Source organism: Thermobia domestica, chromosome 5, assembly GCF_964235325.1.
Source record: "Thermobia domestica chromosome 5, izTheDome1.hap1.1, whole genome shotgun sequence".
Classification (NCBI taxonomy): Eukaryota; Metazoa; Arthropoda; class Insecta; order Zygentoma; family Lepismatidae; genus Thermobia; species Thermobia domestica.
In genome coordinates this window covers 283,119,598-283,142,346 of record NC_137458.1, presented here as the reverse complement: position 1 = coordinate 283,142,346, position 22,749 = coordinate 283,119,598, and the positions used below count along the sequence as shown (strand labels likewise).

The 22,749-nt window shown below is 38.9% G+C and overlaps 1 long non-coding RNA gene across 1 annotated transcript in view; it reads right to left on the bottom strand.

Annotated features, from left to right (window-relative positions):
- Positions 1 to 22,749, bottom strand: part of LOC145684878 (uncharacterized) — a 68,518-nt gene that overhangs the window by 20,160 nt on the left and 25,609 nt on the right. Inside the window, exon 2 of the long non-coding RNA XR_014131423.1 lies at positions 10,620 to 10,680. This is a non-coding gene — a long non-coding RNA (uncharacterized LOC145684878). The remainder of the gene's footprint in view (positions 1 to 10,619; positions 10,681 to 22,749) is intronic.

Genomic DNA, 22,749 nt, shown 5'->3' with positions numbered 1-22,749 from the left:
ACGCTAAACTCTAATCCATCCATCTTCTTCACTAACCGTATCTTCTTCTCCATTTTCCCCTCATAATTCCATGTCAAAAAGCCACCGTTCATTAAACCTACAGCAGACCACATTTTGATTACACCCGTCATTAGTGCTTCGTTAGTGCTCATTAATACCACACATCCAACCGTTTGTGCTTCACAGATAACGGCTACTACATTCTTCAAGAACACGTTTTTTTTTTCGCCTGCTAACTTCATGCCAGCAGACCAGGAACGAAATCTACGTCAACCCACAAGTTTGATTACATCTATCACTAGTTCTTCGTTAGTGCTCGTTAGTGCCGCACATCCCATCGTTATTATCCGAAAGTGCTGCATATCCCATCGTTGGGACTGCACATGCAACGGCTACATTTATTAAGGAACCCATCATGAACCTGCTAACCTAATCCCAGGAAACGAGGAACGCAATCAACTGGAAAACACAATTTGGTTAGATTCATCATTTGTGCTTCGTCAGTACGTGTCAGTGCAGCATATTCCACCGTTAGTGGTCCACTGATAAAGGCTACATTTTTTTGAGAAAGCCAATATTGATATCTGCTAACTTTATGGTACCAGACAGGGACAAAAATTCACGGGAAGCCACAATTTTGATTACGTTTCTCATTAGGCTTCGTTAGTGCTCTTTAGGGCCGCATATGAAAACGTTAGTGCTACAGAGATAACGGTTATATCCTTTAAGAAAAAACAACATTACTGGCCTGCTAACTTGATACCAGCAGACCAGCGACAAAATAGACGGCATACCACAATTTTGTTTACATCTGTCAATACTTCTTCGTTAGTACCGCATATCCCATCGTTAGTTTTCGTTAGTGCTGCATATCCCATAGTTAGTTCTCCACATACACCGGCTACATTTTTTATGAAAGTTATTGGCCTTCTAACTTCATTCCAGCATACCAGGGACGAAATCTACGGCAGATCACACAATTTTTATTACACCCTTCAATAGTGCTTCGTTAGTGCTCGCTAGTGATGCATATCCCATCCTTAGTGCATAATAGATAACGGCTTCATTTTAAAATAAAAATCAATTTTCCGCTCCTAATATCATGCCAACATGTAACTCACGAAACCATCAACAGATCACAATTTTGATTACACCCGACATTAATGCTTCGTTAGTGTTTGTTAGTGCCGTATATCCCACCGCTAGTGCTTCACATATAACAGATACATTCTTAAAGAAAGACGTTATTGTTTTTTTAATTTCATGCCAGCAGACCGGGGATGAAATATAGGCAGATCACTACTTTTATTATATCCGTCATTAGTGCTTCGCTAGTGCTCGTTAGAGCTGTATATCCTATTGGTTTCTGCTCCACAGATAACGGCTATATTTCTTTAAAAAAAAAAGTCCATTTTCACCTAATTTTATGCCAAAAGTCCATGCACGAAACCTATAGCAATCCACGATTTTGATTGCATCGGTCATTAGGGCTTCGTTTGTGCTCGTTAGTGACACATATCCCCATAGTTAGTGCTTCATAAATAACAGCTACGTTTTTATTTTTTAAGAAGTATTGGCCTGTTAACATGATGCCACCAGATCAGGGACGAAATCTATCTTAGGCTACAATTTAGATTACACTCATCATTAGTTCTTCATTAGTGCTCGTTAGTGTCGCATATCAGAACGTTGGTGCCTCACAGATGACGGGTACATCTTTCAACAAAGTCATTTTTGACTGCTAAATTCACGACAGCAGTCCAGGGACAAAATCTACGTCAAACCACAATTTTGATTAGTCATTAGTGCCATTAGTGCTGCTTTAGTGCCGCACAACCAATGGTTAGTGTTAGTTAGTGCTGTATATCTTATACTAAGTACTCCATATATTGAGTTGAGTTGATTTTAGTTTAGCGTCCCTTTCAGCAGCGAGGCTATATGAGACATGGACCTACTGATTAACGTGGAATCCGAACCACATGAGCTCCCGCCGGGAATCGAACCCGGGTCTCCCACGCCAAAGGCGCGTACGCTAACCGCTTAGCCATAAGTACTCCATATATATCGTTACATTTTAAATAAAGACATTATTGACCTGATAACTTTATGGCAGGAGACCAGAGACGAATCCACAGCAGAACACAATTTTGATTACACCAGTCATTAGTGCTTCGTAAGTACTTGCCAGTGCCGGATATTCCACCGTTAGTGATCCACCAATAACGGCTATATTTTTTAAGAATGCTATTAGCGGCTTGCTAACTTTACGGCAGGTGACCAGGGACGAAATCTACGACAGACTACAATTTTATTACATTTTTAATTAGTACTTAGTTAGTGCTCGTTAGTACCGCATATCCCACTCACCGTTTGTGCTTCAAAGATAACGATACATTTTTAAGAAAGCCATTCTTGTCCTACTAACTTTATGCCAGCAGATCAGGGACGAAATCTAGGGGAGATTACAATGTTTATTACACCCGTCATTAGTGCTGCATATCTCATCGTTAATGCTCCGCAGATAACGCCTACATTTTTAAAACATCCATTTCCCCCTCCTAATTTCATGCTAACACACTGCGCACTAAAGCTGCAACAGACCTCAATTTTGATTTACCTATCATTAATGCTTCGTTAGTACTTGTTAATGTTATATATCTTATCGTTAGTGCTCGTCAAATAACGGCTATATTTTTTAGAAACCATCATTTATCCATTATTTAACTTCGTTACAACAGACCAGGGACGAAGCCTGAGGCTAATCACAATTTCATTTAGAGCCGTCGCTAGTGGTTGTTACTTTAGTATATTGCATCGTTATTGCTCCAGAGATAACGGCTACGGTAGGTCGTTATTGCTTTGATATGCCGCATACACCATCATTAGTATTCACATATAATGCCTCTATATATAATTTTTACAAAACCCAGTATTGGCCTTCTAACTTCCTGCCAACAGACCCACTTCAGACCATACTTTCAAATTCACGCGTCTTTAGTGGTTCGTCAGTGGTCGTTAGTTCCGCAAATTTCATCGTTAGTACTCCACAGAGAACACAATATATTCTTAAAAAAAATCATTATTGACCATTTAAAAAAATCATTATTTCTTTTTTTAAAAAAAAAAAAGTCAACTTCACGTCAAAGGGCAGGCAGGCATAACATCTATGGCAAAGCACGATTTCGATTTTACACATTGTTAATGCTTCGTTAGTGCTCGTTGGTGATGCACAGGGGGTGTGTTACGTCTTTAACACACAACCGGTGTTGAGCAGTGCCGTAAGCGTTAATGAACCACAAAATTACTCCCTCAAAATATGTTATATCGCCTATATGCGTAATGTGTTTACATTATGCTGTCTAAAAAAATACTTTAAGCAAGTAAAAAAAAAAAATTACTCCAGTGGCGGGAGAAGAGCACGAACCACCAACCTTTCGATTACTAGCCGCGTACTCTTCCGACTTGGCCACGGAAGCGATGAAGATAACGACGCTCGTAGAGGGATAAATTGTTGAGGTCTTTTGAATTTGGGTAATCAGAGTGCTCCTTTAAGCCACGTATATTCGACGATAACCGTTCGGGATAAGATAAAATCTGATCGCCATGTAATTTTATCACAAAATGACGACTGTCTATTTACTTTATTTTATAGTTCTTCCATATTCACTTTCAAATGATCGGTGACAGTTGCCATCTAATAAAGTTGATGTGTTTCTTGCTTCTAGTACACAATCGCTTAGAGAAAGAAGCAATAATTGCATCAAATGTGGGAGATGAAATTTTGCGTATACCTCGATTTGTTTATGTATTTCTTTCTACTGTGTTTGTCTGTAGCTTCAATTCATAGCCTTTATAATTAGATGCCCAACATATTTGGCAATCACGCAGAAAACAACACCAAAGATTCTACACTTGTGTTAATTTAACACACAAGTTGTGTGTCATTTCAACTACCGGCATTTGATACACAACTCCAAATGGAGAGTGAGTTGTTCTAACCACTTGTTCGTGTTATATTTTAACACAATCGTGTTAACACATAGGCATGTCGTTGAAATAACACAACGATTTTATACAGTGTACTTTAAAAAAAAACAAGGCGAGCGTTATTTATAGTGCGTTAACGATGGGATATACAACACTAGCGAAGCTCTATGTGCGAAATCAAAATTGTGGTCTTCCACTGGTATTGTGCCTAGCCTGCTGCATGAAGATAGCATTCCAATAATGGACTTTTAAATCATAAACGCGTTATTAGTATAGCAGTAACGAGGGGATATGCGGCAATAACGAGCACTAACGATCTGTGAAATAAAAAATGTAGTCTGCCGAAGGTGTCTTTCCTTTCATGTTTGCATGTAGTTCGCAGGCCAGTAATGACTTTTTTTTTTTTTTTTTAATATAGGCGTTATTTGCAGTGCACTAACGATGGAATATGCGGGACTAAAGAGTACTAACGAAGCACTCAAGATGTGTGAAATCGAAATTATGGTCTGGCGTCAGTATTGTGTTTGGCCTGTGGCATGAAATTAGCAGGCCAATAATAGTTTTTTTTTTAAAGAAAAACAATGAACGCGTTAACTAAAGAGCACAAACAATGGAACATGCGACACTAACAACCACTAACTAAGCACTAACGATGGGTGAAATCTAAATTGTTGTCTCCCGTAAATGTAGCCCCTGTTCTGTTGGCATGAAATTCGCAGGCCATTATTTTTTTTTTAATGTAGCCATTGTCTCTGGAGCACAAACGATATGATATGCGGCACTGACGAGTACTAGCAAGGCACTAATGACAGATGTAGCCAAAATTGTCATCTGTGGTAGATTTCAACCCTGGTCTGCTCGCACGATATTAGTAAGCCAATAATGGCTTTCTTTAAAAAATGTAGCTGTTATCTGTGGAGCACTAGCGATGGGATATGGTTCACTAAAGAGAATTAACGAAGCACTAATGACTGGAGTAATCGAAATTGTGGTCTGGAGTAGGTTGCGTCTCTGGTCTGCTGGCAAGTGTTTCTTCAAAAATGTAGGCGTTATTTATGGAGCACTAACAATGGGTCATGCACACTAACGAGCACTAACGATGTAATAACGATAGATGAAATTGAGATTGTGGTCTGCTGTAATTTCCGTGCAGCGTGTTGACATGAACTTAGTGGGGGAAATATTTCTGTAAAATATATATATTCGTTGGTTTTGGAGCGCTAACGATGTGATATGCGGCACTAACGAGCACTAACGAAGCTCTAACGATATATGAGTTCGAAATCGTGATCTACCATAGGTAGCCTGCCAGCTTCATGAAAACGATCCATTTTGTTACTCTAAACTCTGTATATATAGAAGCATTAATAATGTTTATGGCACTAACGAGCACTAACGATGCTCGAACTGGCAATTTCATTTATGGGGTGATTTTGATATATTGGCCTGTTGGCATGAAGTTAGGCCAATGGTGACTTAAAATTTGAGACTAGAACTAACAAGCACTAACGATGTGTGAAATCGAAATTGTGGCCTGCCAAGTTCATTTCAAAATAAAAATATTAATGTATTAAAGCGTATATTTACAGCATTCCAGATATTTTATACTATCAGATTGAACATTGTGCTTGATAAAAAAACTACAGTATTATTTTTATTCCTTTTTCTTTCATACTCTAATTGTGTATATTAGCTGTTACATACTGACGTCGTAATATCGAAATTTACAAACAATTGGTAACATCAGCCAGATGTACTCCCTTTTAATCCATAAAAATGAAGGATGAATGAATTTAAATTTGCTGTTAGAAGTTTCTGAAGAAATTCAGTCAGAATAGCTGAAAATTATAATTCTCTTTAGTCTATGAAGAAGGAAATTCTTTTAAGAGAAAAAAAAATTAAGAATGAGGAACATATATACGCGTGTCAACAAAGAAACTTCTAACGAACAATGAGAATCTGAAAATTGCGTACTCGAAGAAAACACGGACGGAACTTAATGAGCAAATACAACAAGAATGGACACACATGCATTTTCTTTAATTAGTGGGTAAACATTCTGTCGCCTTTTCGTGATTAGTAATCCTTTTCCCTTTCTATATAGAACGTGGCTACACTGTAATCGCATTTTGCTTCTAAACGACATTATTAAACTACCGTAAATAAATGTACCAGATTTCTTAACGGAATTTCCCTCTCTTTTGGTAATGTTCGTATATACTGACCAGTCAAAACATTATGACCACCTACTTAATATCTGCATGCAGCCCTAGGTGGATCTAGAATGCAGAAACTGGGGAGGCCATCCAGAACCCAGACTATGATAGGTATGTCATGAATTTACAATAAACTATAAAAAATAGCTTCAATTAGTTTTGTCACTCAAAAAACTGAGTTGTCTAGTCCTCGAACTAGATCCGCCATGCATCCCCTTTGGCTCGCAGGACAGCAGCAATGCGGTTTGCCATTTAAGCAAAGAGGCCATGGTAGATAGAGGTCTCCATGGGCTCGGGCCGGACTCGGGCCTACAAAGCATATGTCACTTCGGGCCCGGGCCGGGCTCGGGTCGTAAATTTTTAAATATACAATCATATTTCTCGGGCCATTTCGGGCCTAACTTTGTAAGTATATTGTACAACGATATATAATGCACCGTTCTTTCTGGATAACTTTTTAAAGAACAACTGCAAAATTAAACCTCTAATTGCTGTAAATAAAAATACAATTTTGAGTTAATTATTAAGTTTCTGTAGTTCGGGCTTAATTCGGGTTCATTTGATTATCACACCAACTCGAGGCGGGTTCAGACCTAAATGCTAAAATATATTTTAGGTCGGGCCTCACATTATAAATTCACGGGCCGGGTCGGGCACGGGCTAAAAATTCCGGTCAGTGCAGACCTCTAATTGTAGGTACCTTGGAGCATGACGCAAAATATCTGCAAATAATTAATTCCTGTAAATTCCGCGATGAGCTTGGATCTGACGATAAGTAATATCTCAGAGGTGTTCGATTACTTTAGTATCGGATGAGTTTGGGACTATTACAGCAATTTAAAAGTCCTCTTAGAACTGACAACTGAACCACAACACAATATTCAATTTGACAGTGTAAATTACCCAGAACACTATAAATATATGCTATAATATACTGGCATTAGGGTTTACAATCAGGACTTCCAAACAGAATCGGCTGCTACAGATTTTGTCCGTAAGGCAAAAGAATGGATATATATGATAAAATTATACGAGATTTTTGACTTACATAGATTGTAATATGAACTTCGTCGTGGCTAAGAGGTTGGCATAGGTGCATTTTTCGGGCTGGGTTTGATTCCTGGCGGGAGATCATGTGGTTCGGATCCCACGTTAAGCTGTAGCACGTCTCGAATTTACCTTCACACCACAACGTTGGGCTTGGGACATGGAGCGTTGTCCTCCTGAAAAATACTATTTCCAACTGGAAACATGGCAGACATAAATAGATGTAGACGGTCAGCAATGAGTGCCAATAGCTAGAAGCTGTCATGGTGCCCTCCACATGCCCACAGATGATCGAATGATCACAAGCCTGTCGTCGTTCTACTATGTACTTCTCGAGCAGATTTTCCTCTGAAAAACGACGGATTTTGGCCCGACTATCGGACAATCTAACGTTGTACTATTGTTCGACTATCCAATAACGGTGGGCATGTGCCTATTCCAGTAATAATCGATGATGTGCAATTAACACTGACACATGTGTGGGATGCAAGCCCTCTACGTAAAAATGTAAGGCGAACTGTGCATAGTAAACTGTGCTCTGTAAACTGTTGACGTTCACAATTAGTACCACAGTTTTCGCCCTATTCTGTTTTGCTAACCTCGACAGTCAACACCAATTAACAGGCGCAAATCTGTCTTCAACTTTGCGGAGGACAAGTAAGATCGTTTCCTCTTTCTCTCTCTCTTTTTTTGTTTGTTTGTTTGTTTGTTTCTTAAGCGATGCTCAATTTATTTATGAAGTTAAAAAACAATGCTGTGGAGGATGAGGGAGAAGAGTTGTCTTCAACATCGGGAGGTGGGCAGATTTGAGGCTTATTCTGGGGGAACATCAATTTCATCTCACTTTCATTTGTGGCAATCGGACACAAATCATCACATTTTCCCCAAAAAACACATTTCAAATCGGATTATTGGGGGGACAGTCCCCCCAGTTCCAAGATTGGAGGGGACGTGTCCCCTTCATTTCTCCCGGGGTTTGCGCCAGTGACAGTCAACAACGTCCGATATCTTTAATGTGGTGTGGCCGCTCCATGTTCTATCATTTGTTGCTATTTCACCTACTTTCTCGCACCTTTCGAAGATACTAATCATGATAGCTCGCAAACACAAAACAATTCGCATTGTTACCATCTGATATACAGTGATGCTAGTTTGAGGGAAATTTCCGTCGGCGTAGGAAGAATTACCAAAGAATTGTTTAAGGAGAGAAAAGGGATATTTTACGATTATGAGATAAAATGTAGTGACATTTAGCTTTTCAACAAATATTATGTTACTAAGTACCGCGACAGTATGACGAAAGACTATGGCATTCTTCCCAGAATCCCACAATTATTTTTCCCGCACACTAAGTGACATTTTTTTTCCGCAAGCCTTCCGCGGCCTGACTTGAGGATGTCATTATACAAGATAACATTGAAGTAATGACAGAAGATCAAAACCACAAATGTATGTTGTGGAGATACAGGGTGACAATCAATGAGCTACATGAAATAAAACCGTCATAATTTCTGAACGGTTAGCGTGATTACGTCCAAAACTGCGTGGCTGAGCACAGGGCATGATGGTAATTCGTATACGCATGCGAATGATTCCCACTTGCATTTGGATGGGCTCGTCAATAAGCAAAATTGGCGCATTTGGGGGACTGAGAATCCGCATTTCGCAATGGAGAAGTATCTCCACCCTGAACGGGTGACGATGTTGTGTCCAATGTCCAGCCATGAAATAGTCAGTGCGATATTCCTTGACGGTACGGTGACTACTGCACGACACGTGATGGTTTTGGAAAATGATTTCATACTTATTATCCAAAGTGACCTGATTTCGACAAGATGTGGTTCATGCAAGACGAATCTCGACTCCATCGGACCATGAGAGTGTTTGATGTCCTGGAGGAGTATTTTGGGGACTACATTCTGGCTCTGGGATACCAAGTGGCCACTTGAAGGAGATTCGCTTGGCCGCCATATTCCCCGGAAGTAAACCCATGTGACTCAATTTTGTGGGGCAATGTTAAGGACAAGGTGTTCAGCAGTAACTCCAAAACCATTGCCAAGCTGAAAACTACCATTCAGGAGGTCATCGACAGCATCGATGTTTCGACACTTCAGCGGTAGTGCTGTCGAAATCGGTTTTGAAAAAACCAAAAGCCGGTTTTTGAAAAAGTAAAAATTCATAAAACCGAAATGTCGGTTTTAAAAAACGAAAACTGCTTTGCGCTTTCGGTTTTGAAAACAGCATTTGCGGCTTTCGGTTTTCAGAAAACCGGTATTCGCAAAAAACGAAAACTGCAAATGTCACTAAAATTCGACAGCACTATTCAGCGGGTCATGCAGAAGTTCGCTGTTCGTCTGCGCCACATGAAATGAAATGAAATGAAATCTTTGAGTTTTACGTCCCACGATTATGCCGGTAAGGCTAAAGGAGACGGTGAAGATGAGAAATGAATGAAATGGTGGAATGAAGAAAGTGGGAGGAAACGGGAAAACCCCGAGAAAACCCACGAGCATGGTGTTTTTCCACCACAAAGTCCACACGGTGCGAGCTGGGATCGAACCAGGGACCCCAAGCACCGGAGGTGAACGTTCTACCGCTGAGCCACCGCGCCCCCGTCTGCTCCACATCATCGCCAGAGATGGCAGAGATATCGAACATGACATAACCTAAATCCGAATGTCTGTAGTGCCTTTTACATGCGCAATACAGTTTGTGTACTACGTAGTTTGTTACTAATTTCCGTTTTATTTGATATAGTTCATCCTGTCATCCGTCACCCTGTATGAACACAGTGTAATAATCCATGGATACGGAATAATACTCTCTTTTGAGCATTTCTGAGGGAAATTTTAACTTGAGGACCTAGCATCACTGCTGATGTTTCGCTAGCCTTCGCCATTCTATACAGCGCCTGAGCTCCTCCGTGGCTAAGCGGTTAGCGTACGCGCCTTTGGCGAGGAAGACCCGGGTTCGATTCCCGGCGGGAGCTCATGTGGTTCGGATTCCACGTTAATCAGTAGGTCCATGTCTCCTACAGCCTCGCTGCTGAAAGGGACGCTAAACTAAACTCAACTCAACTCTATACAGCGCCATCACACTGACTGATCGAGTGAAATTCATGTCTCTATCACCCTAAACTGAAGTGTGGCAACTCTACATGATTATATCTTTAGATTTCTATATTTTACCTCAAATATTTCCTTTTTTGCCTATTTGGTATATTTGGAAATAATTTTCCCCTTGAATAGGAAAATTTCTCTCAATCCAACAACACTGAATTGAGGCATAGAGAGTTTTCTTTTAATTAAAAGGTCATATTTTCTTTCTTATCTACACTTAACGCTAATTAAGAGTAGGTCTTGAACTTACCTTCTGACATGTGAGGTAGTGAAACCATTAAGAGAAGTAGCACAGCAATGCAGACCTGGAACTAAAAGAGATAACTTAAATAGTGATAAAACAAACAAAAGTGAACATTGAATATATAGACGCATTTCTACACTTTGAGATAAGCTTAAAATTCCTTTTGACTGCGAAGGAAGTGTATTTAGAATTTTATTTTATGATCCGAATCAACATACTCCCAGTGAGACCAAAGCCAGATCTCCAGTTCCAAAAGCGAGAAAATTTATCATTGAAGAGCTCTTAATGCTATAGCCTTTTTTTTTTTTTAAATGGGGCCACAGTGTCTCAGTGGTAGAGCATTCACTCGCATCTGGAGCATGAAGTCCCTGGTTCTGCCACAGCTTTATTTGGACAAAACTGTGTGAGCGGCTTTTCTAGGAGTTCTGTCGTTTCCTCCCAGTTATTTCATTTCACCATTTCGTTCATCATCATTATCATCCCAGTCTCCCTTAACCTCGTAAGGTATTAAACTTTTTTTTTTTTTTTAAAAAAAAAAAAAGCATTTTAAATGCGATGATCTAATTAATAACCTTCTTTCTTGCCTTGAAACACTGCTTTTGTGAACATATGATATGATGCCAGTAACGAAAATTTTGCGTTCTGCGATCATCCATGCTCCGCAACATTTTTTTTTCACATTTATCTACGAAAGTTCTTTAAAAGAAATCGATCACAAACAATGCGTTATAGCTTCGATCACAAACTTTGCGTAGGCAGATATTTAATGAACCCTCAGTCATTAATGTTATATGCGGACATATTTATGAGTAGCATGAAGTTAGTAGGCTCACAAAGTATAAGCCAAGTAAAAAAAAATGGACAACTTACGTCTTAAGTCTGTTTTCTTGCCACGTCTGCTAAATGAGATGGATCAGAAGTTTAACTAGAGTCAGAGCCACTGATATTAATGCTAAAATAATACCCGGAAGGACTGCTAAGAGAAAGAATACATGTTAGCCATTAGTTTTCAGAAATCCTGCATCGTTTGGCCTCTGACACATTTACGATAGATAAATGATAAGATTTGTATCCCCCATTTTAGGTGAAATAAGGATCCTCGTTTGACCTAATCCTCGTTTAGCCTAAAATGGCGAACTATAAAAAAGTCGCGGAAATTTCGTGGTGGGAAATTTCGAAATGAGTATTTGCGTTTGGAAATATGTTTCGACAGTTGTGTTCCGGTTATTTTTCCTTTCAATCTTGAGAACAGTAACATTAGACTTTTCATTTCAAGTTAATGCCCTCACAACGTGTATAGTGGCTATATTTGAAATAAGAGAAAAACAAGTTACACGTAGATTATTTGCTATTAATTATAGGTGAGTGTTTTTTTTTTAAAGTAACTCTTAGTTCGCAGTTTGATTCCAAATATCTGACTATCAGAGTATTGCTAATCGGAATCTTAAAGGAAATATAGTTTGTATGAGTATAAACGGAAATATCATTTGGATTTTACATTTCTGTTTGTTTCGTTCTGTTTGCTATAAAAGTGTCAGATAATTGATTAGGCTAAACGTGGTGACACAGTTCTCAGAATTCATTAGTTTGGATGCAAAGTATTATAAAGTGAGATCGTATACACAGATTAGGGAATGCATTAAATATTAACGATTTTATGGGATATTTTATTTATGCAAATTTGACTTGCTGGGCATAAAAGAATATGGGATGAAAATAAATTTAAAGAGACAAAAAGCCATGGTGATTGAAACAAAGCGGTCAGTGTCAAATTAGAAATAGGAGGGGAGAAAATAGAACAGGTGACTAATTTTCGATGCCTGGGTAGTATTATTAGCGAGAATATGAAGTGAAACCTTTAGGAAGAAAAGAAATTTGTTTTGTGGAACCCTGAATAAAAAGTTTTAAAAAATGTTAGTTTTCATTCTTCTAACCACGCAGGAACGAATCCAGGACGGACTTCTGTGAGGACGGTGTGTTGTAATACTGCCACTTAGAGCTACTTTTAAAAGCTCCAAACTCTGGGATAGGTTTAATTTATATATAAAATAAAAAACTTTCCTCTTCTGGGGGGGGAACAATCGCCGATCGCCTCCCTGGATCCGCCACTGTCTTTCATCTGTTGTTTCTGTATCATACTGCAGCAATATTTTGTATTTATGGATTAAATTTTACCGATCTATTCCATTTTAGAGTGACATAGCATGCCAGATTTCCTTTCTTGCTTAAGTTTTGGATGCTAGTGTAGTTATCGCTGCATCCTAAAGAATGGCAAATTAATTCCCATAGATGTCACGCAACTTTTTATGGTCTGGTAACTTATGAGAAAGGAACAACACAGTAGCGTGTAAATGAAGCTACCGTTTTACAGATATTTTTATGTCTTGCAACTGGTAAGAAGTTTCATGTTGACTTTTTAAAAGGGAAAAACATTCTTGTGAAAGCATTCTTCCTTTAAAAAAAATACAAGAAAAAAATATTTTTATTGCTGTGGAGTTGAGATTTTCTTAAGGTAACTTCTGCGTGGGATTCAGATTACAGCATTTTACTAATATAGTACACGATATTTTTAAATATGTAAATAAAAAGAACAAGAGAGAGAGAGAGAGAAGAAAACGTTCACACAGCCTAAAAGGATTGAAAGTTACGAACATATAGGATGTTAGCAAAACTTAAGATTATTTTACGAAAGAAAATCTTATGATGACAATGATATAAACAGTAATCTTTTCGAATCATGTAATTAGAGGCCGCGGTGGCTCAGTGGTAGAGAGTTCACCTCTGGTGTATGGAGTCCTTGGGTCGATCCCAGTTCACGACAAGTGAGTTTTGTGGTGAACAAATAAAATATGTGTGAGTTTTCTCAGGGTTTTCCCATTTCCTCTCACTTTCTTCATTCCACCATTTAATTCATTTCTCATCATCACCATCTCCTTTACTAACCTAGCCGGCATAACGTGGGACGTAAAACTTGAAGATTTCAATTCATTTTCATTTTTTTCCAAATTATGTAATTTGATTTGTATTTGTAACTGGTAAAGGAGAAGTAAATAATGTGAATTTAGATAAATCAATTTACTCCTTCCTACATTGTTCTCGAATTATTTTGACAAAATAATACAGAATATTTACATCATAACTCAAATACTTTTAGTTGCATTCATCATTGACAACCTGAATATATTTTCTCTCATTGTAATTTCAGATTGTGATATTCCTCAGTGAGATGGAAGACTGCTACCAAATATTTATATGTATTTTCTTTATTGAATACTGGTAAGCTTACTCAACTCTATAAACTCGTGTTAGAGTTGTCAGTTTCTCTTAACTCTATTCAGCTAATTTTCTACAGTATATGTAATGACGTGCCATGGAAAATCAGCGTCCCGGGCGAGAGTATACGACGGTGCCCACCAGGGGCGTCCGAGGAAACTTTTCTAGGGAGGGGGCCATCTCCATGGTTGCTATATTGCGTATGGTATTTAATGTACGTGGTTTGCTATATTACGTATACATTTTCGTGAACCAGAGGGGGTCCCCGGGCCCCACCCTGCCCTCCCCTTCGAGCGCCCATAGTGTCCCCGTAGATATGAGTCAGGTCGATAGACCAGTCACGAAGCGCCACCATGGTTGGCGCGAAGTGTAAAAATAGTTTCAAAAATAAACCTTGCTTTTCCTTGATTCTGAGCTTTTTTTTTTTTTTTACTTTTTCCTTTTTTATATATATATACGTGCACGTGCATTATGGGACCACTTCTTAGAGCAGGAAGAGGATTTAAGTACATCCTAGTTTGTACTGATGTATTGACAAGACTACTTTCCCCTCTCTTTTTCTTCTTTTCTTTTATTTTTACTCCCGAATTTTGCTCCCCCTTTACTTCGGCGCCCGGAGCCGTCGCCCCGCTCACCCTTCCGCGGCACAGCACTGAGAACATGAGTGCCATTGAGTGCCTCCAAGTCAAAAGAAGCTCCATTTTATATTTCCAGCAACCTCCGTGATATTAGTATCATGGGAACCGATTTTTGTAAGCCAGCAACATCCCTTGTGTTTTCAGAAAATTCCAATTGAATGTACGTAAGGGCAGTTCTCCTTCCACACATACTTTTGCATAACACTCTTCCAGGAGATAGAGTAAACTGCAACTGCATGTCACCCTTATGCAGGGTATGTTCTTCGCCACAAAGATCAAAAGAACGATCATATCGTCTTTCCTCCAGTCAATGTGTTGAAGTCCGCAAACACCTCAATATTTCATGCAAATAATGATACTGAATGCAGTTATAAAATATAGTCGTTTTACTTATTTAATGTTATGGCTGGGAGTGTCAATTGTCCGTGGGAACTGGAGATATGAGATCCTCAGATTGATTGTGAAAGCGAGAATGTGTAAATGTATAAAAAATGTTCATTGCTCCATTCTGCACTTAATTTATAATGCTGCTCGAAGTAAAGCTGTGCATTTATACATAATGGATATTGTTTCTGTAGTCGTTCATTCTTGCAATTGACATAACTAGTAAACTTCATAAAAAAAAAATGTTTGCGAATCTATAGTTGCAAGATATACAGCTGGTGATCAGAAAAATGGAAACACCTGAACGAAATTGCAACTTGCCAGATTAATATGGTGTCGGGCCACCTTTCGCCTTCAGAACAGCCTTGATGCGGCGTGGGATAGAGGCATAGAGGTCGTGAATGGTAGCAAGTGGAATTTTACACCATTCCTCGTGCAGGGCATCGGCCAGTTCTGTGAGAGAGGATGGAGGTGGAAATCGTCGCTGGAGTCGTGTTTCCAAGACGGGCCACAGATGTTCAATTATGTTGAGATCTAGGGATTGGGCGGGCCAGGAGAGATGTTGAACTTCATCCCGATGTTCCTCAAACCACGCTGCAACAACGCCAGCTGTGTGAATGGGTGCATTATCATCCTGGAAGATGGCGTCATTGTCCGGGAACAGCATCCGGAACATAGGATGCAAGTGGTCTCCTAAAATTGCGACATAATCGTTGGCAGTGATTCGTTCGCTAAGTGTGACCACAGGACCCAATGAAAACCATGATATGGCGGCCCACAGCATCACCAAGCCGCCGCCATGTTTCACAGTTGGGCGGAAACACTGCAGATCATAAGCTTCTTTGGGCGTTTTCCACACATAAACAGGCCCGTGGTTGGGAATAGGGTGAAGGATGACTCATCCGACCATATCACACGTTTCCAGTCCTCAACGGTCCAAGTTGCATGGTCGCGGCACCATTTGCGGCGTGCGAAAGCGTTATGGTCCGTGATGAGCGGTTTGGCCCGTGCAACACGACTCCGTAACTTCATGTCATGTAATTCGCGGCGGACTGTGATTGTCGAAAAAGGGTGTGGGAGGTGCTGATTGAGTCCCTCCGTCACTTGGTCCGCAGTAGCACGACGGTTCTGCGTGACAATGCGCTTTAATACCCGGCGTGACCTGTCACTCATGATTTTCTTCCGCCCACTGTTCCGCTTCCCCGATGTGGTTTTCCCGTGTGTTGTGTAGGCCGTCATCACCTTCGACATTGTCCCACGCGACAGGGCCGCCCACAGGGGGGATGTATGGCGCAAGCTGCGCCATCGAGAAAAATTTTGGGGGGGGATTTTACTCTACTTTCGAACTAGCAATTTTACTGTCGGAATAGCATTAAAACACGATTTTGAGAAGCTAATTTTCAAAAATTTTCCGGGGTGAACCCCCGTACCCCCTGCTTCGATACTCAATGAATGAAGTACCGCGCAAGTAGCCGAATGAAAGGAAAGGTTGGTTCGTTTTAAGAGAGGGATGAATGGCGCAAGTTGTGCCATCGAGAAAAAAATTGGGGGGAATAAGAAATTGGGGAAGAATTTACTTTAATGTCGAATAAGTAATTTTGCTGTCGTCTGAATAACATTGGAACAGAATGCGATTTTTTTTAATCTCGAGAATGAAACCCCCTACCCCCTGCTTAGAAACTCTATGAATGAAGTACCGCGCAAGTTGCTATATGAAAGGATGGCACCAAGTTCTGGTGAACAACAGTTACAAACACTCAAGGAATCACTTTCAAATTTAGATTTGAAACTAGCCTATGTTGTCTTTTGAAAATTATAAAGTAGTTTGATATAATTGTAAGCTAGTGGTAACCATACAGACAACAGCCAAGTTTCAAATCTAAATTTGAAATGAGCCAGTGAGTGTTTGTAACTGTTGTCCACCAGAACTTGGCGCCTATTTTTGTGATTTCAATTCTTTTTAAGGAGACTAGTACTTGGCTCTTTTACAGAAATGTTTTTTGTTGGATATCACTTCTTTTTGTAGGCTAATTTCGAGGATAACATTTTCTTTTGGTATCAAACTTAATAACTTGTAACTTGCGTTTTACTTTTCATGAATTATATCAATATTTTGTATAGAAAAAATAATACTACTAATTGTAAAAAAAAAAAAGGATATCTGTGTCCTACACAGTGTGTAGAAGTTTTTATAACCTTCAATATCCTTATAGAACATATTTAGTATTGTACACTACCAAGACTGCTAATAAAAGTAATGTCATTTTTATAATTACTACTGCCCCTACTACTACTACAAGCATTCTATAATACTACTACAGGAAATAAAAACAACAACAAAAATAACAATTACTAGTACTATAAAAACTACTGCTACACTGGGCAATTGTTTTTAGAGGACTTGAGTTTTGAGGAGGGAAGAGATTATTAGTTATTTTTGGGGGGGAGTGCGCCATCAGCTTTGGGGGGGATGGGCACCCCTGCCACGCGACACACCTAACACAGTAGCCACTGCCGTCACACTCACTCCACATAACCGCGCACCAACAATTGGCCCTTTTTGAAAATCTGAGAGGTCTCCCATTTTACACTACCTCCGTCTGCTGCAGCCACTGGACTGCTGTTGCACTGCGCCTGACGTAGTATGGAGACCGACCTAACACACCACCACCAGCGGTCCGGCGCTGCTGGCGCCACGACACCACTGCCAACCCATACATCTGACGTGTTGCCAACTACAGGTGTTTCCATTTTTCTGATCACCATCTGTATATGATAAATATTCTCAGTTTTCAGTTTAATAAGGAATATTAACATTACGGCTATTAGACATGGCCCAAATTACGCGTCTTAAAGCCGTAACTACGGGAAGAGGGGCGAGCGGGACCGTCGCCGCGGGCGCTGAAAGCAAGAGGGCGTCGAACGAGCAAGATGTTATAAAAAGTGCTGGAAAAGAATAAACGATTCGACGTCCCGTAAAAGTATTGGCGCCCTATTAAATCAATATTGTTGTCGGTTTGCAAAGAAATAGATTTATTAAAAACATTTTTGCTCGCTCCGCTCGCAACCCATACGTTTCAATAAGAGTCACAACAAGTTTTTACTTATTACTTAAAGAAAATTATTATATATGATTTGTTAATGACGATGTGATATCAAGGTGCCGAGTAATGACTTATTGGAACTTTTTCAAAATCAGAAACGATAAGAGTCTGAAATACGTTTTCAGCATGGAAATTGATGCTGTCACCCATTTCGAACATTATAAAAGCACATAGTTTCTAATGTATTGAAATCTCATTTCTTATCGGTGGTATGAAACGTAAATGTCCATTACTGTTCTCCAAGTATACTAACTAAAGGTAGGAGGCCGCGGTGGCTCAGTGGTACAGCGTTCACCGCTGGTGCTTTGGGGCCCGGGTTCGATCGCAGCCCCCGCCAAGTGAACTTTGTAATGGACAAGCACCGTGTGCGTGGGTGTTCTCGGGGTTCTCCCGTTTTGTCCCACTTTCTTTATTCCACCATTTCATTCATTACTCATCATCACCGCCTCCTTTAGCCTAACCGGCATAACCGTGGGACGTAAAACTTAAAGATTTCATTTCATTTTTTAACCAAAGGTAGTTTTGTCAGGTTTAACAGAAAGTCCAAAATAATCCTTGAAAGCAGCTCTTATTCGTAAAAGAATACATAATGATCGCTTTTGCCTGTTGCAATGGTCTATCCAAGCAGCCTGCCTAGCATAACAACAAAATGTGCTTCTCTTATATATATATATATATATATATATATATATATATATATATATATATATATATATATATATATATAAAAGGGAAGGAAAAGCTTCTTAAGATGAGTGTAGGGACGCCTAATTCTACTTCGTCCCGGGAGCCAAAATCTCTAGCTACAACTCTGCTTTCTATAGGGTGTAAATAATCAATAACATTTTGAACATCTGAATGAACTCGCTTCGAACTTGAATGAACTTCCTTGTATTTCATTATGATACCTCAAACATGACTTGCAAATTCCTCTTAACGGTTTCGACCAATAATATAATAATAATAATAATAATAATAATAATAATAATAATAATAATAATAATAATAATATTAATAATAATAATAATAGTCATCCTCACTATGAGTATCCTACCTATCCTATCACTAGTTTCGCAAATAGTTATGGATAATTCCAGAATGTTTCGTTCTAAGACAACCAATCCTTCAACGGAATGAAAGGATCTAATCCCTGAAAGGAACCAGATTGATTGACTTTGGCAGAGTCAAAAGATGGAATCAAATAGATCAGTTGACTCACTGTAGTTGACGGATTGAGGAAACTAGATAACGGGACCAACTAACAGACGAGTGAGTCGTTGATGGATTGATATGGACAGAAGTGGGAAAAAGCAATACTTCAAAACAGGGAGACGTATGCTTGAATAACAAAGAAACATCTAATGAAAATACTGCACAGGTTTAGAAGAAACAAGTCTTCCTTCTTTGTTCTGGGGTTCCTTCTTTGCATATTACTAACAAGTGCAAGAAACGGAACTTGCTTCGCAGGTCACAAAACATCACCATCCGCTCTTATACGATTCTTCTTCCCCACTGAAATCAATTTTGCAACAACTTATCAGTTAATATCAGCTGAAAATAGAAGTCATATTAGAAAACTATGTGGAACTCGGAATTGTTTAATTAATCGGAATCAAAAGATTCGATCCTTCCTCTGAATCGATTTTTTGTATCAAGGAGTCAAAAGGGAAAATCAAACACGACGGAATCATGTAACTTACGAGAACCAAAGAATTCGATCGGGAATAAGAAATTCTTGTTAGGAATAGGTTGAAAGGAATCAAGTTCGGAAAAAGAACGAAACTGCCCGTAACTGTTGGTATATACATTAGAAAGTTTCCACTCACTACGATCCACAAGTGGTCGATAGCCGAGTGCAGTGGCTGCGGCCGCACTCAACTTAAATCCAATTTTGAAAATTATGAAAATAGACTATGTTGAAGAGCAAAAGTGTTCTAAATGACGGTAGACATTTTAACTTTTCAAATAATGGTCGTAGTCTTTTCTAACCTCTATCTGATCTCTTCTCTAGAAGCATTTCCAAAATCAAAATTATTAGCTAAAATGCGATCATGTTCAATCTGTCATTAAAGGGAACACTTGTTTGCAAACGAGATTTCAAATGGAAAAGATACATTTCGAAGAAAATGTTTATTATTATTATTATTAGTAGTAGTAGTAGTAGTAGTAGCAGTAGTAGTAGTAGCAGTAGTAGTAGTAGTAGTAGTATTTGCGTCTAGTTTTAATTAAGACACGACCGAATCATAGAAATTTTGAAATAATAATAAAACTAAAAATTACAAGCATTCTTAATAATCGTTCAATATTTTATTTCGTTCCTTTCTCTCTGTCTCTCAGTATATATATATATATATATATATATATATATATATATATATGTGTGTGTGTGTGTGTTCCCGCATTCCTATCCTTGTTGGCACCTGCATATGGTTTAACACCTTACCAGTTGGGACCGGAAAAATTGTTGGGACATTTTCCGGTGCCAACAATTTTTAAGCCTACAGGAGCTTCCTGGCGACCCCCTGGGCCTCCTGGCCGAATTTCGGGAAGGTCCCAATAATTATAGAAAATGTGAGAATCTGTGTATACCGTGTGTATGCTCTGCCGAATTAGCTGCCTCCTGGTGGTCTCACACTTTAACTAAGAAACGGTGTGTAAATATGACGCATACCGCATTTATTGGCACTGCCCTGCTTACGGGATGGAGAAACGTAAGGGGAGTAGAAAGAGGAGGTGAGTCGTGCGGGGGAATAAACACACAAGCAAATTTACACAGTGCTTGTTGGTACCGACGCAACCTTGAAATTTTCGTTTGCGCAGTCGCGTCTACTCACAGTAGCCTGCCTGTCACATGACATAGTTAAAGAGCAGAAGGTGGGTTGAAATCAGGGGGAGGCATTGATCACAATTGGAGAAACGTGTATGCATATATTTACAACTCGTACTTCCAGAAACGGTGGGAACAGAAACAAAGATTGTGATAAATGAATGGAAGATAGGCTAGCGTAAAACATATACACAGAGCATGATCTTATCGGGACACAATTATTGTTTCTATCTACACACGTAGTTTGATTTTCTGTTGCTCCATGTAAGCAGGTCTGGGACCAGTGTCTGAAGCGAAAGTTAATTTATTGGAACAAGAGCAAAAACAAATGTATCCTAAGATGCACACTAGAATTGTCTAAGATTGAAGACTTACAAGCACATTGGCAGAGCACAGATTCATACATACCTACATACTATATGTTCCAACTTTCACACTATTTTATTTCCTTCTTTTGTCAAACAGAACTCATTAGTTTAAAAATAATAATAAACTAAATATTTATTTTAACCTTTAACAAATAAAAAAGCACAACCGTAGTTTACAGCTATGTCGCATACAGATTTATTAAATTAATTCAAACATATGGAGTAGGAAACACGTAAGATGTCTGGGTTGGCAAAGGATAGGCAGCGACCGCAGCCCTTGATTGTTGGTGGGGGTGATAGGGCTAACTACGTATTCTGTCTCAGTAGAATAGTAGTGTGCCTGTATCGAGCAAGCGGTCATAAAATAAAATAAATTAACTAATTTCCAAAGAGGCCAAATTATTAAAGCTCGGATATATGGTGTTAGCGTGGTGAAAGTGGTAAGTATGCTGAGAGTGTCGCGAGTAACAACATTTAGGTGACGGTCAAAGTGATGAAATTCTACAAAATTTACGGGGAAACCACATCCTCGAAGAGGAACAGTGGTTAAAAAATCCTCGGTGACAGGTCCCACGTACAGCTGTGCGATATTACGATATATCGACTGGTAGATATTTTTAAGTGTCGAAAACTTTTAAGATCGGTGTTTTTAATATTTCAATATTTTTCAATATTTCGGTATTTTTCAGTATTACGATATTACGATTCTTCGATACTTTTAATGCTTTAATATGTCCATGTTTCACAATATGTCCATGTTTCACAATATGTCGATATTCTCTATTTAACCTCTTCAATCCCAGGTAATTATCTGCAATCATACAAATTTATATATTTGTGTATTTGTATCGTAGGAAAAGCAAATTTGTATATTTTAAAATTGGAGTGTTATAAAACATAGAAATGACGTTTCGTAAGAAGACAGTACCTAGGTATATTTATTTAAATAACCCGAACCTGCCTAATCGAAAAAATAAAAACCTGTGAATTTCAGTATATTTGTTATCTAGTGCACTATGCAAATTAGAGTTGTTCAACAATCAAAATACGAGCACAATATGTTAAAGGTGTCTACCAAAGGCGGCTTGTAAGGTAAATTACGACAGTAAAAAATAAAGTGATATTGCGTAAAACAAACAGATGTATTACTTTCTCGTGTTCTGACTGTTGATTACAAAAATAGAAACAGTAAGTAACATTTCTTCTCTCCGTCTGATGTGACAAAACTTTTAAGCTTTACGGACATGACTTCCCTCCGGAGCCGAGTCTGGTGTTAAAATTGTAATAGTTATTATTATTATGTCCCTTCTTTCTTCTGTATGCCATATCTGTTTTACTTTACTGTTCAATACACAAAAACATCTTTCACTTCGCGCATTTGAAACTTTTTGATTTCGAACACCCAACCTTAGTCCATCTTTGGCAGTTTTTGTCTTCAGCTATCTTTCTTTACATATCTGCATCACATTCATCCGTTTCTTCAGATCCTTACGCAAGAGTTGTTGGTTGATTCAGGGCTTAGCATCCTATACAGTACCGAGA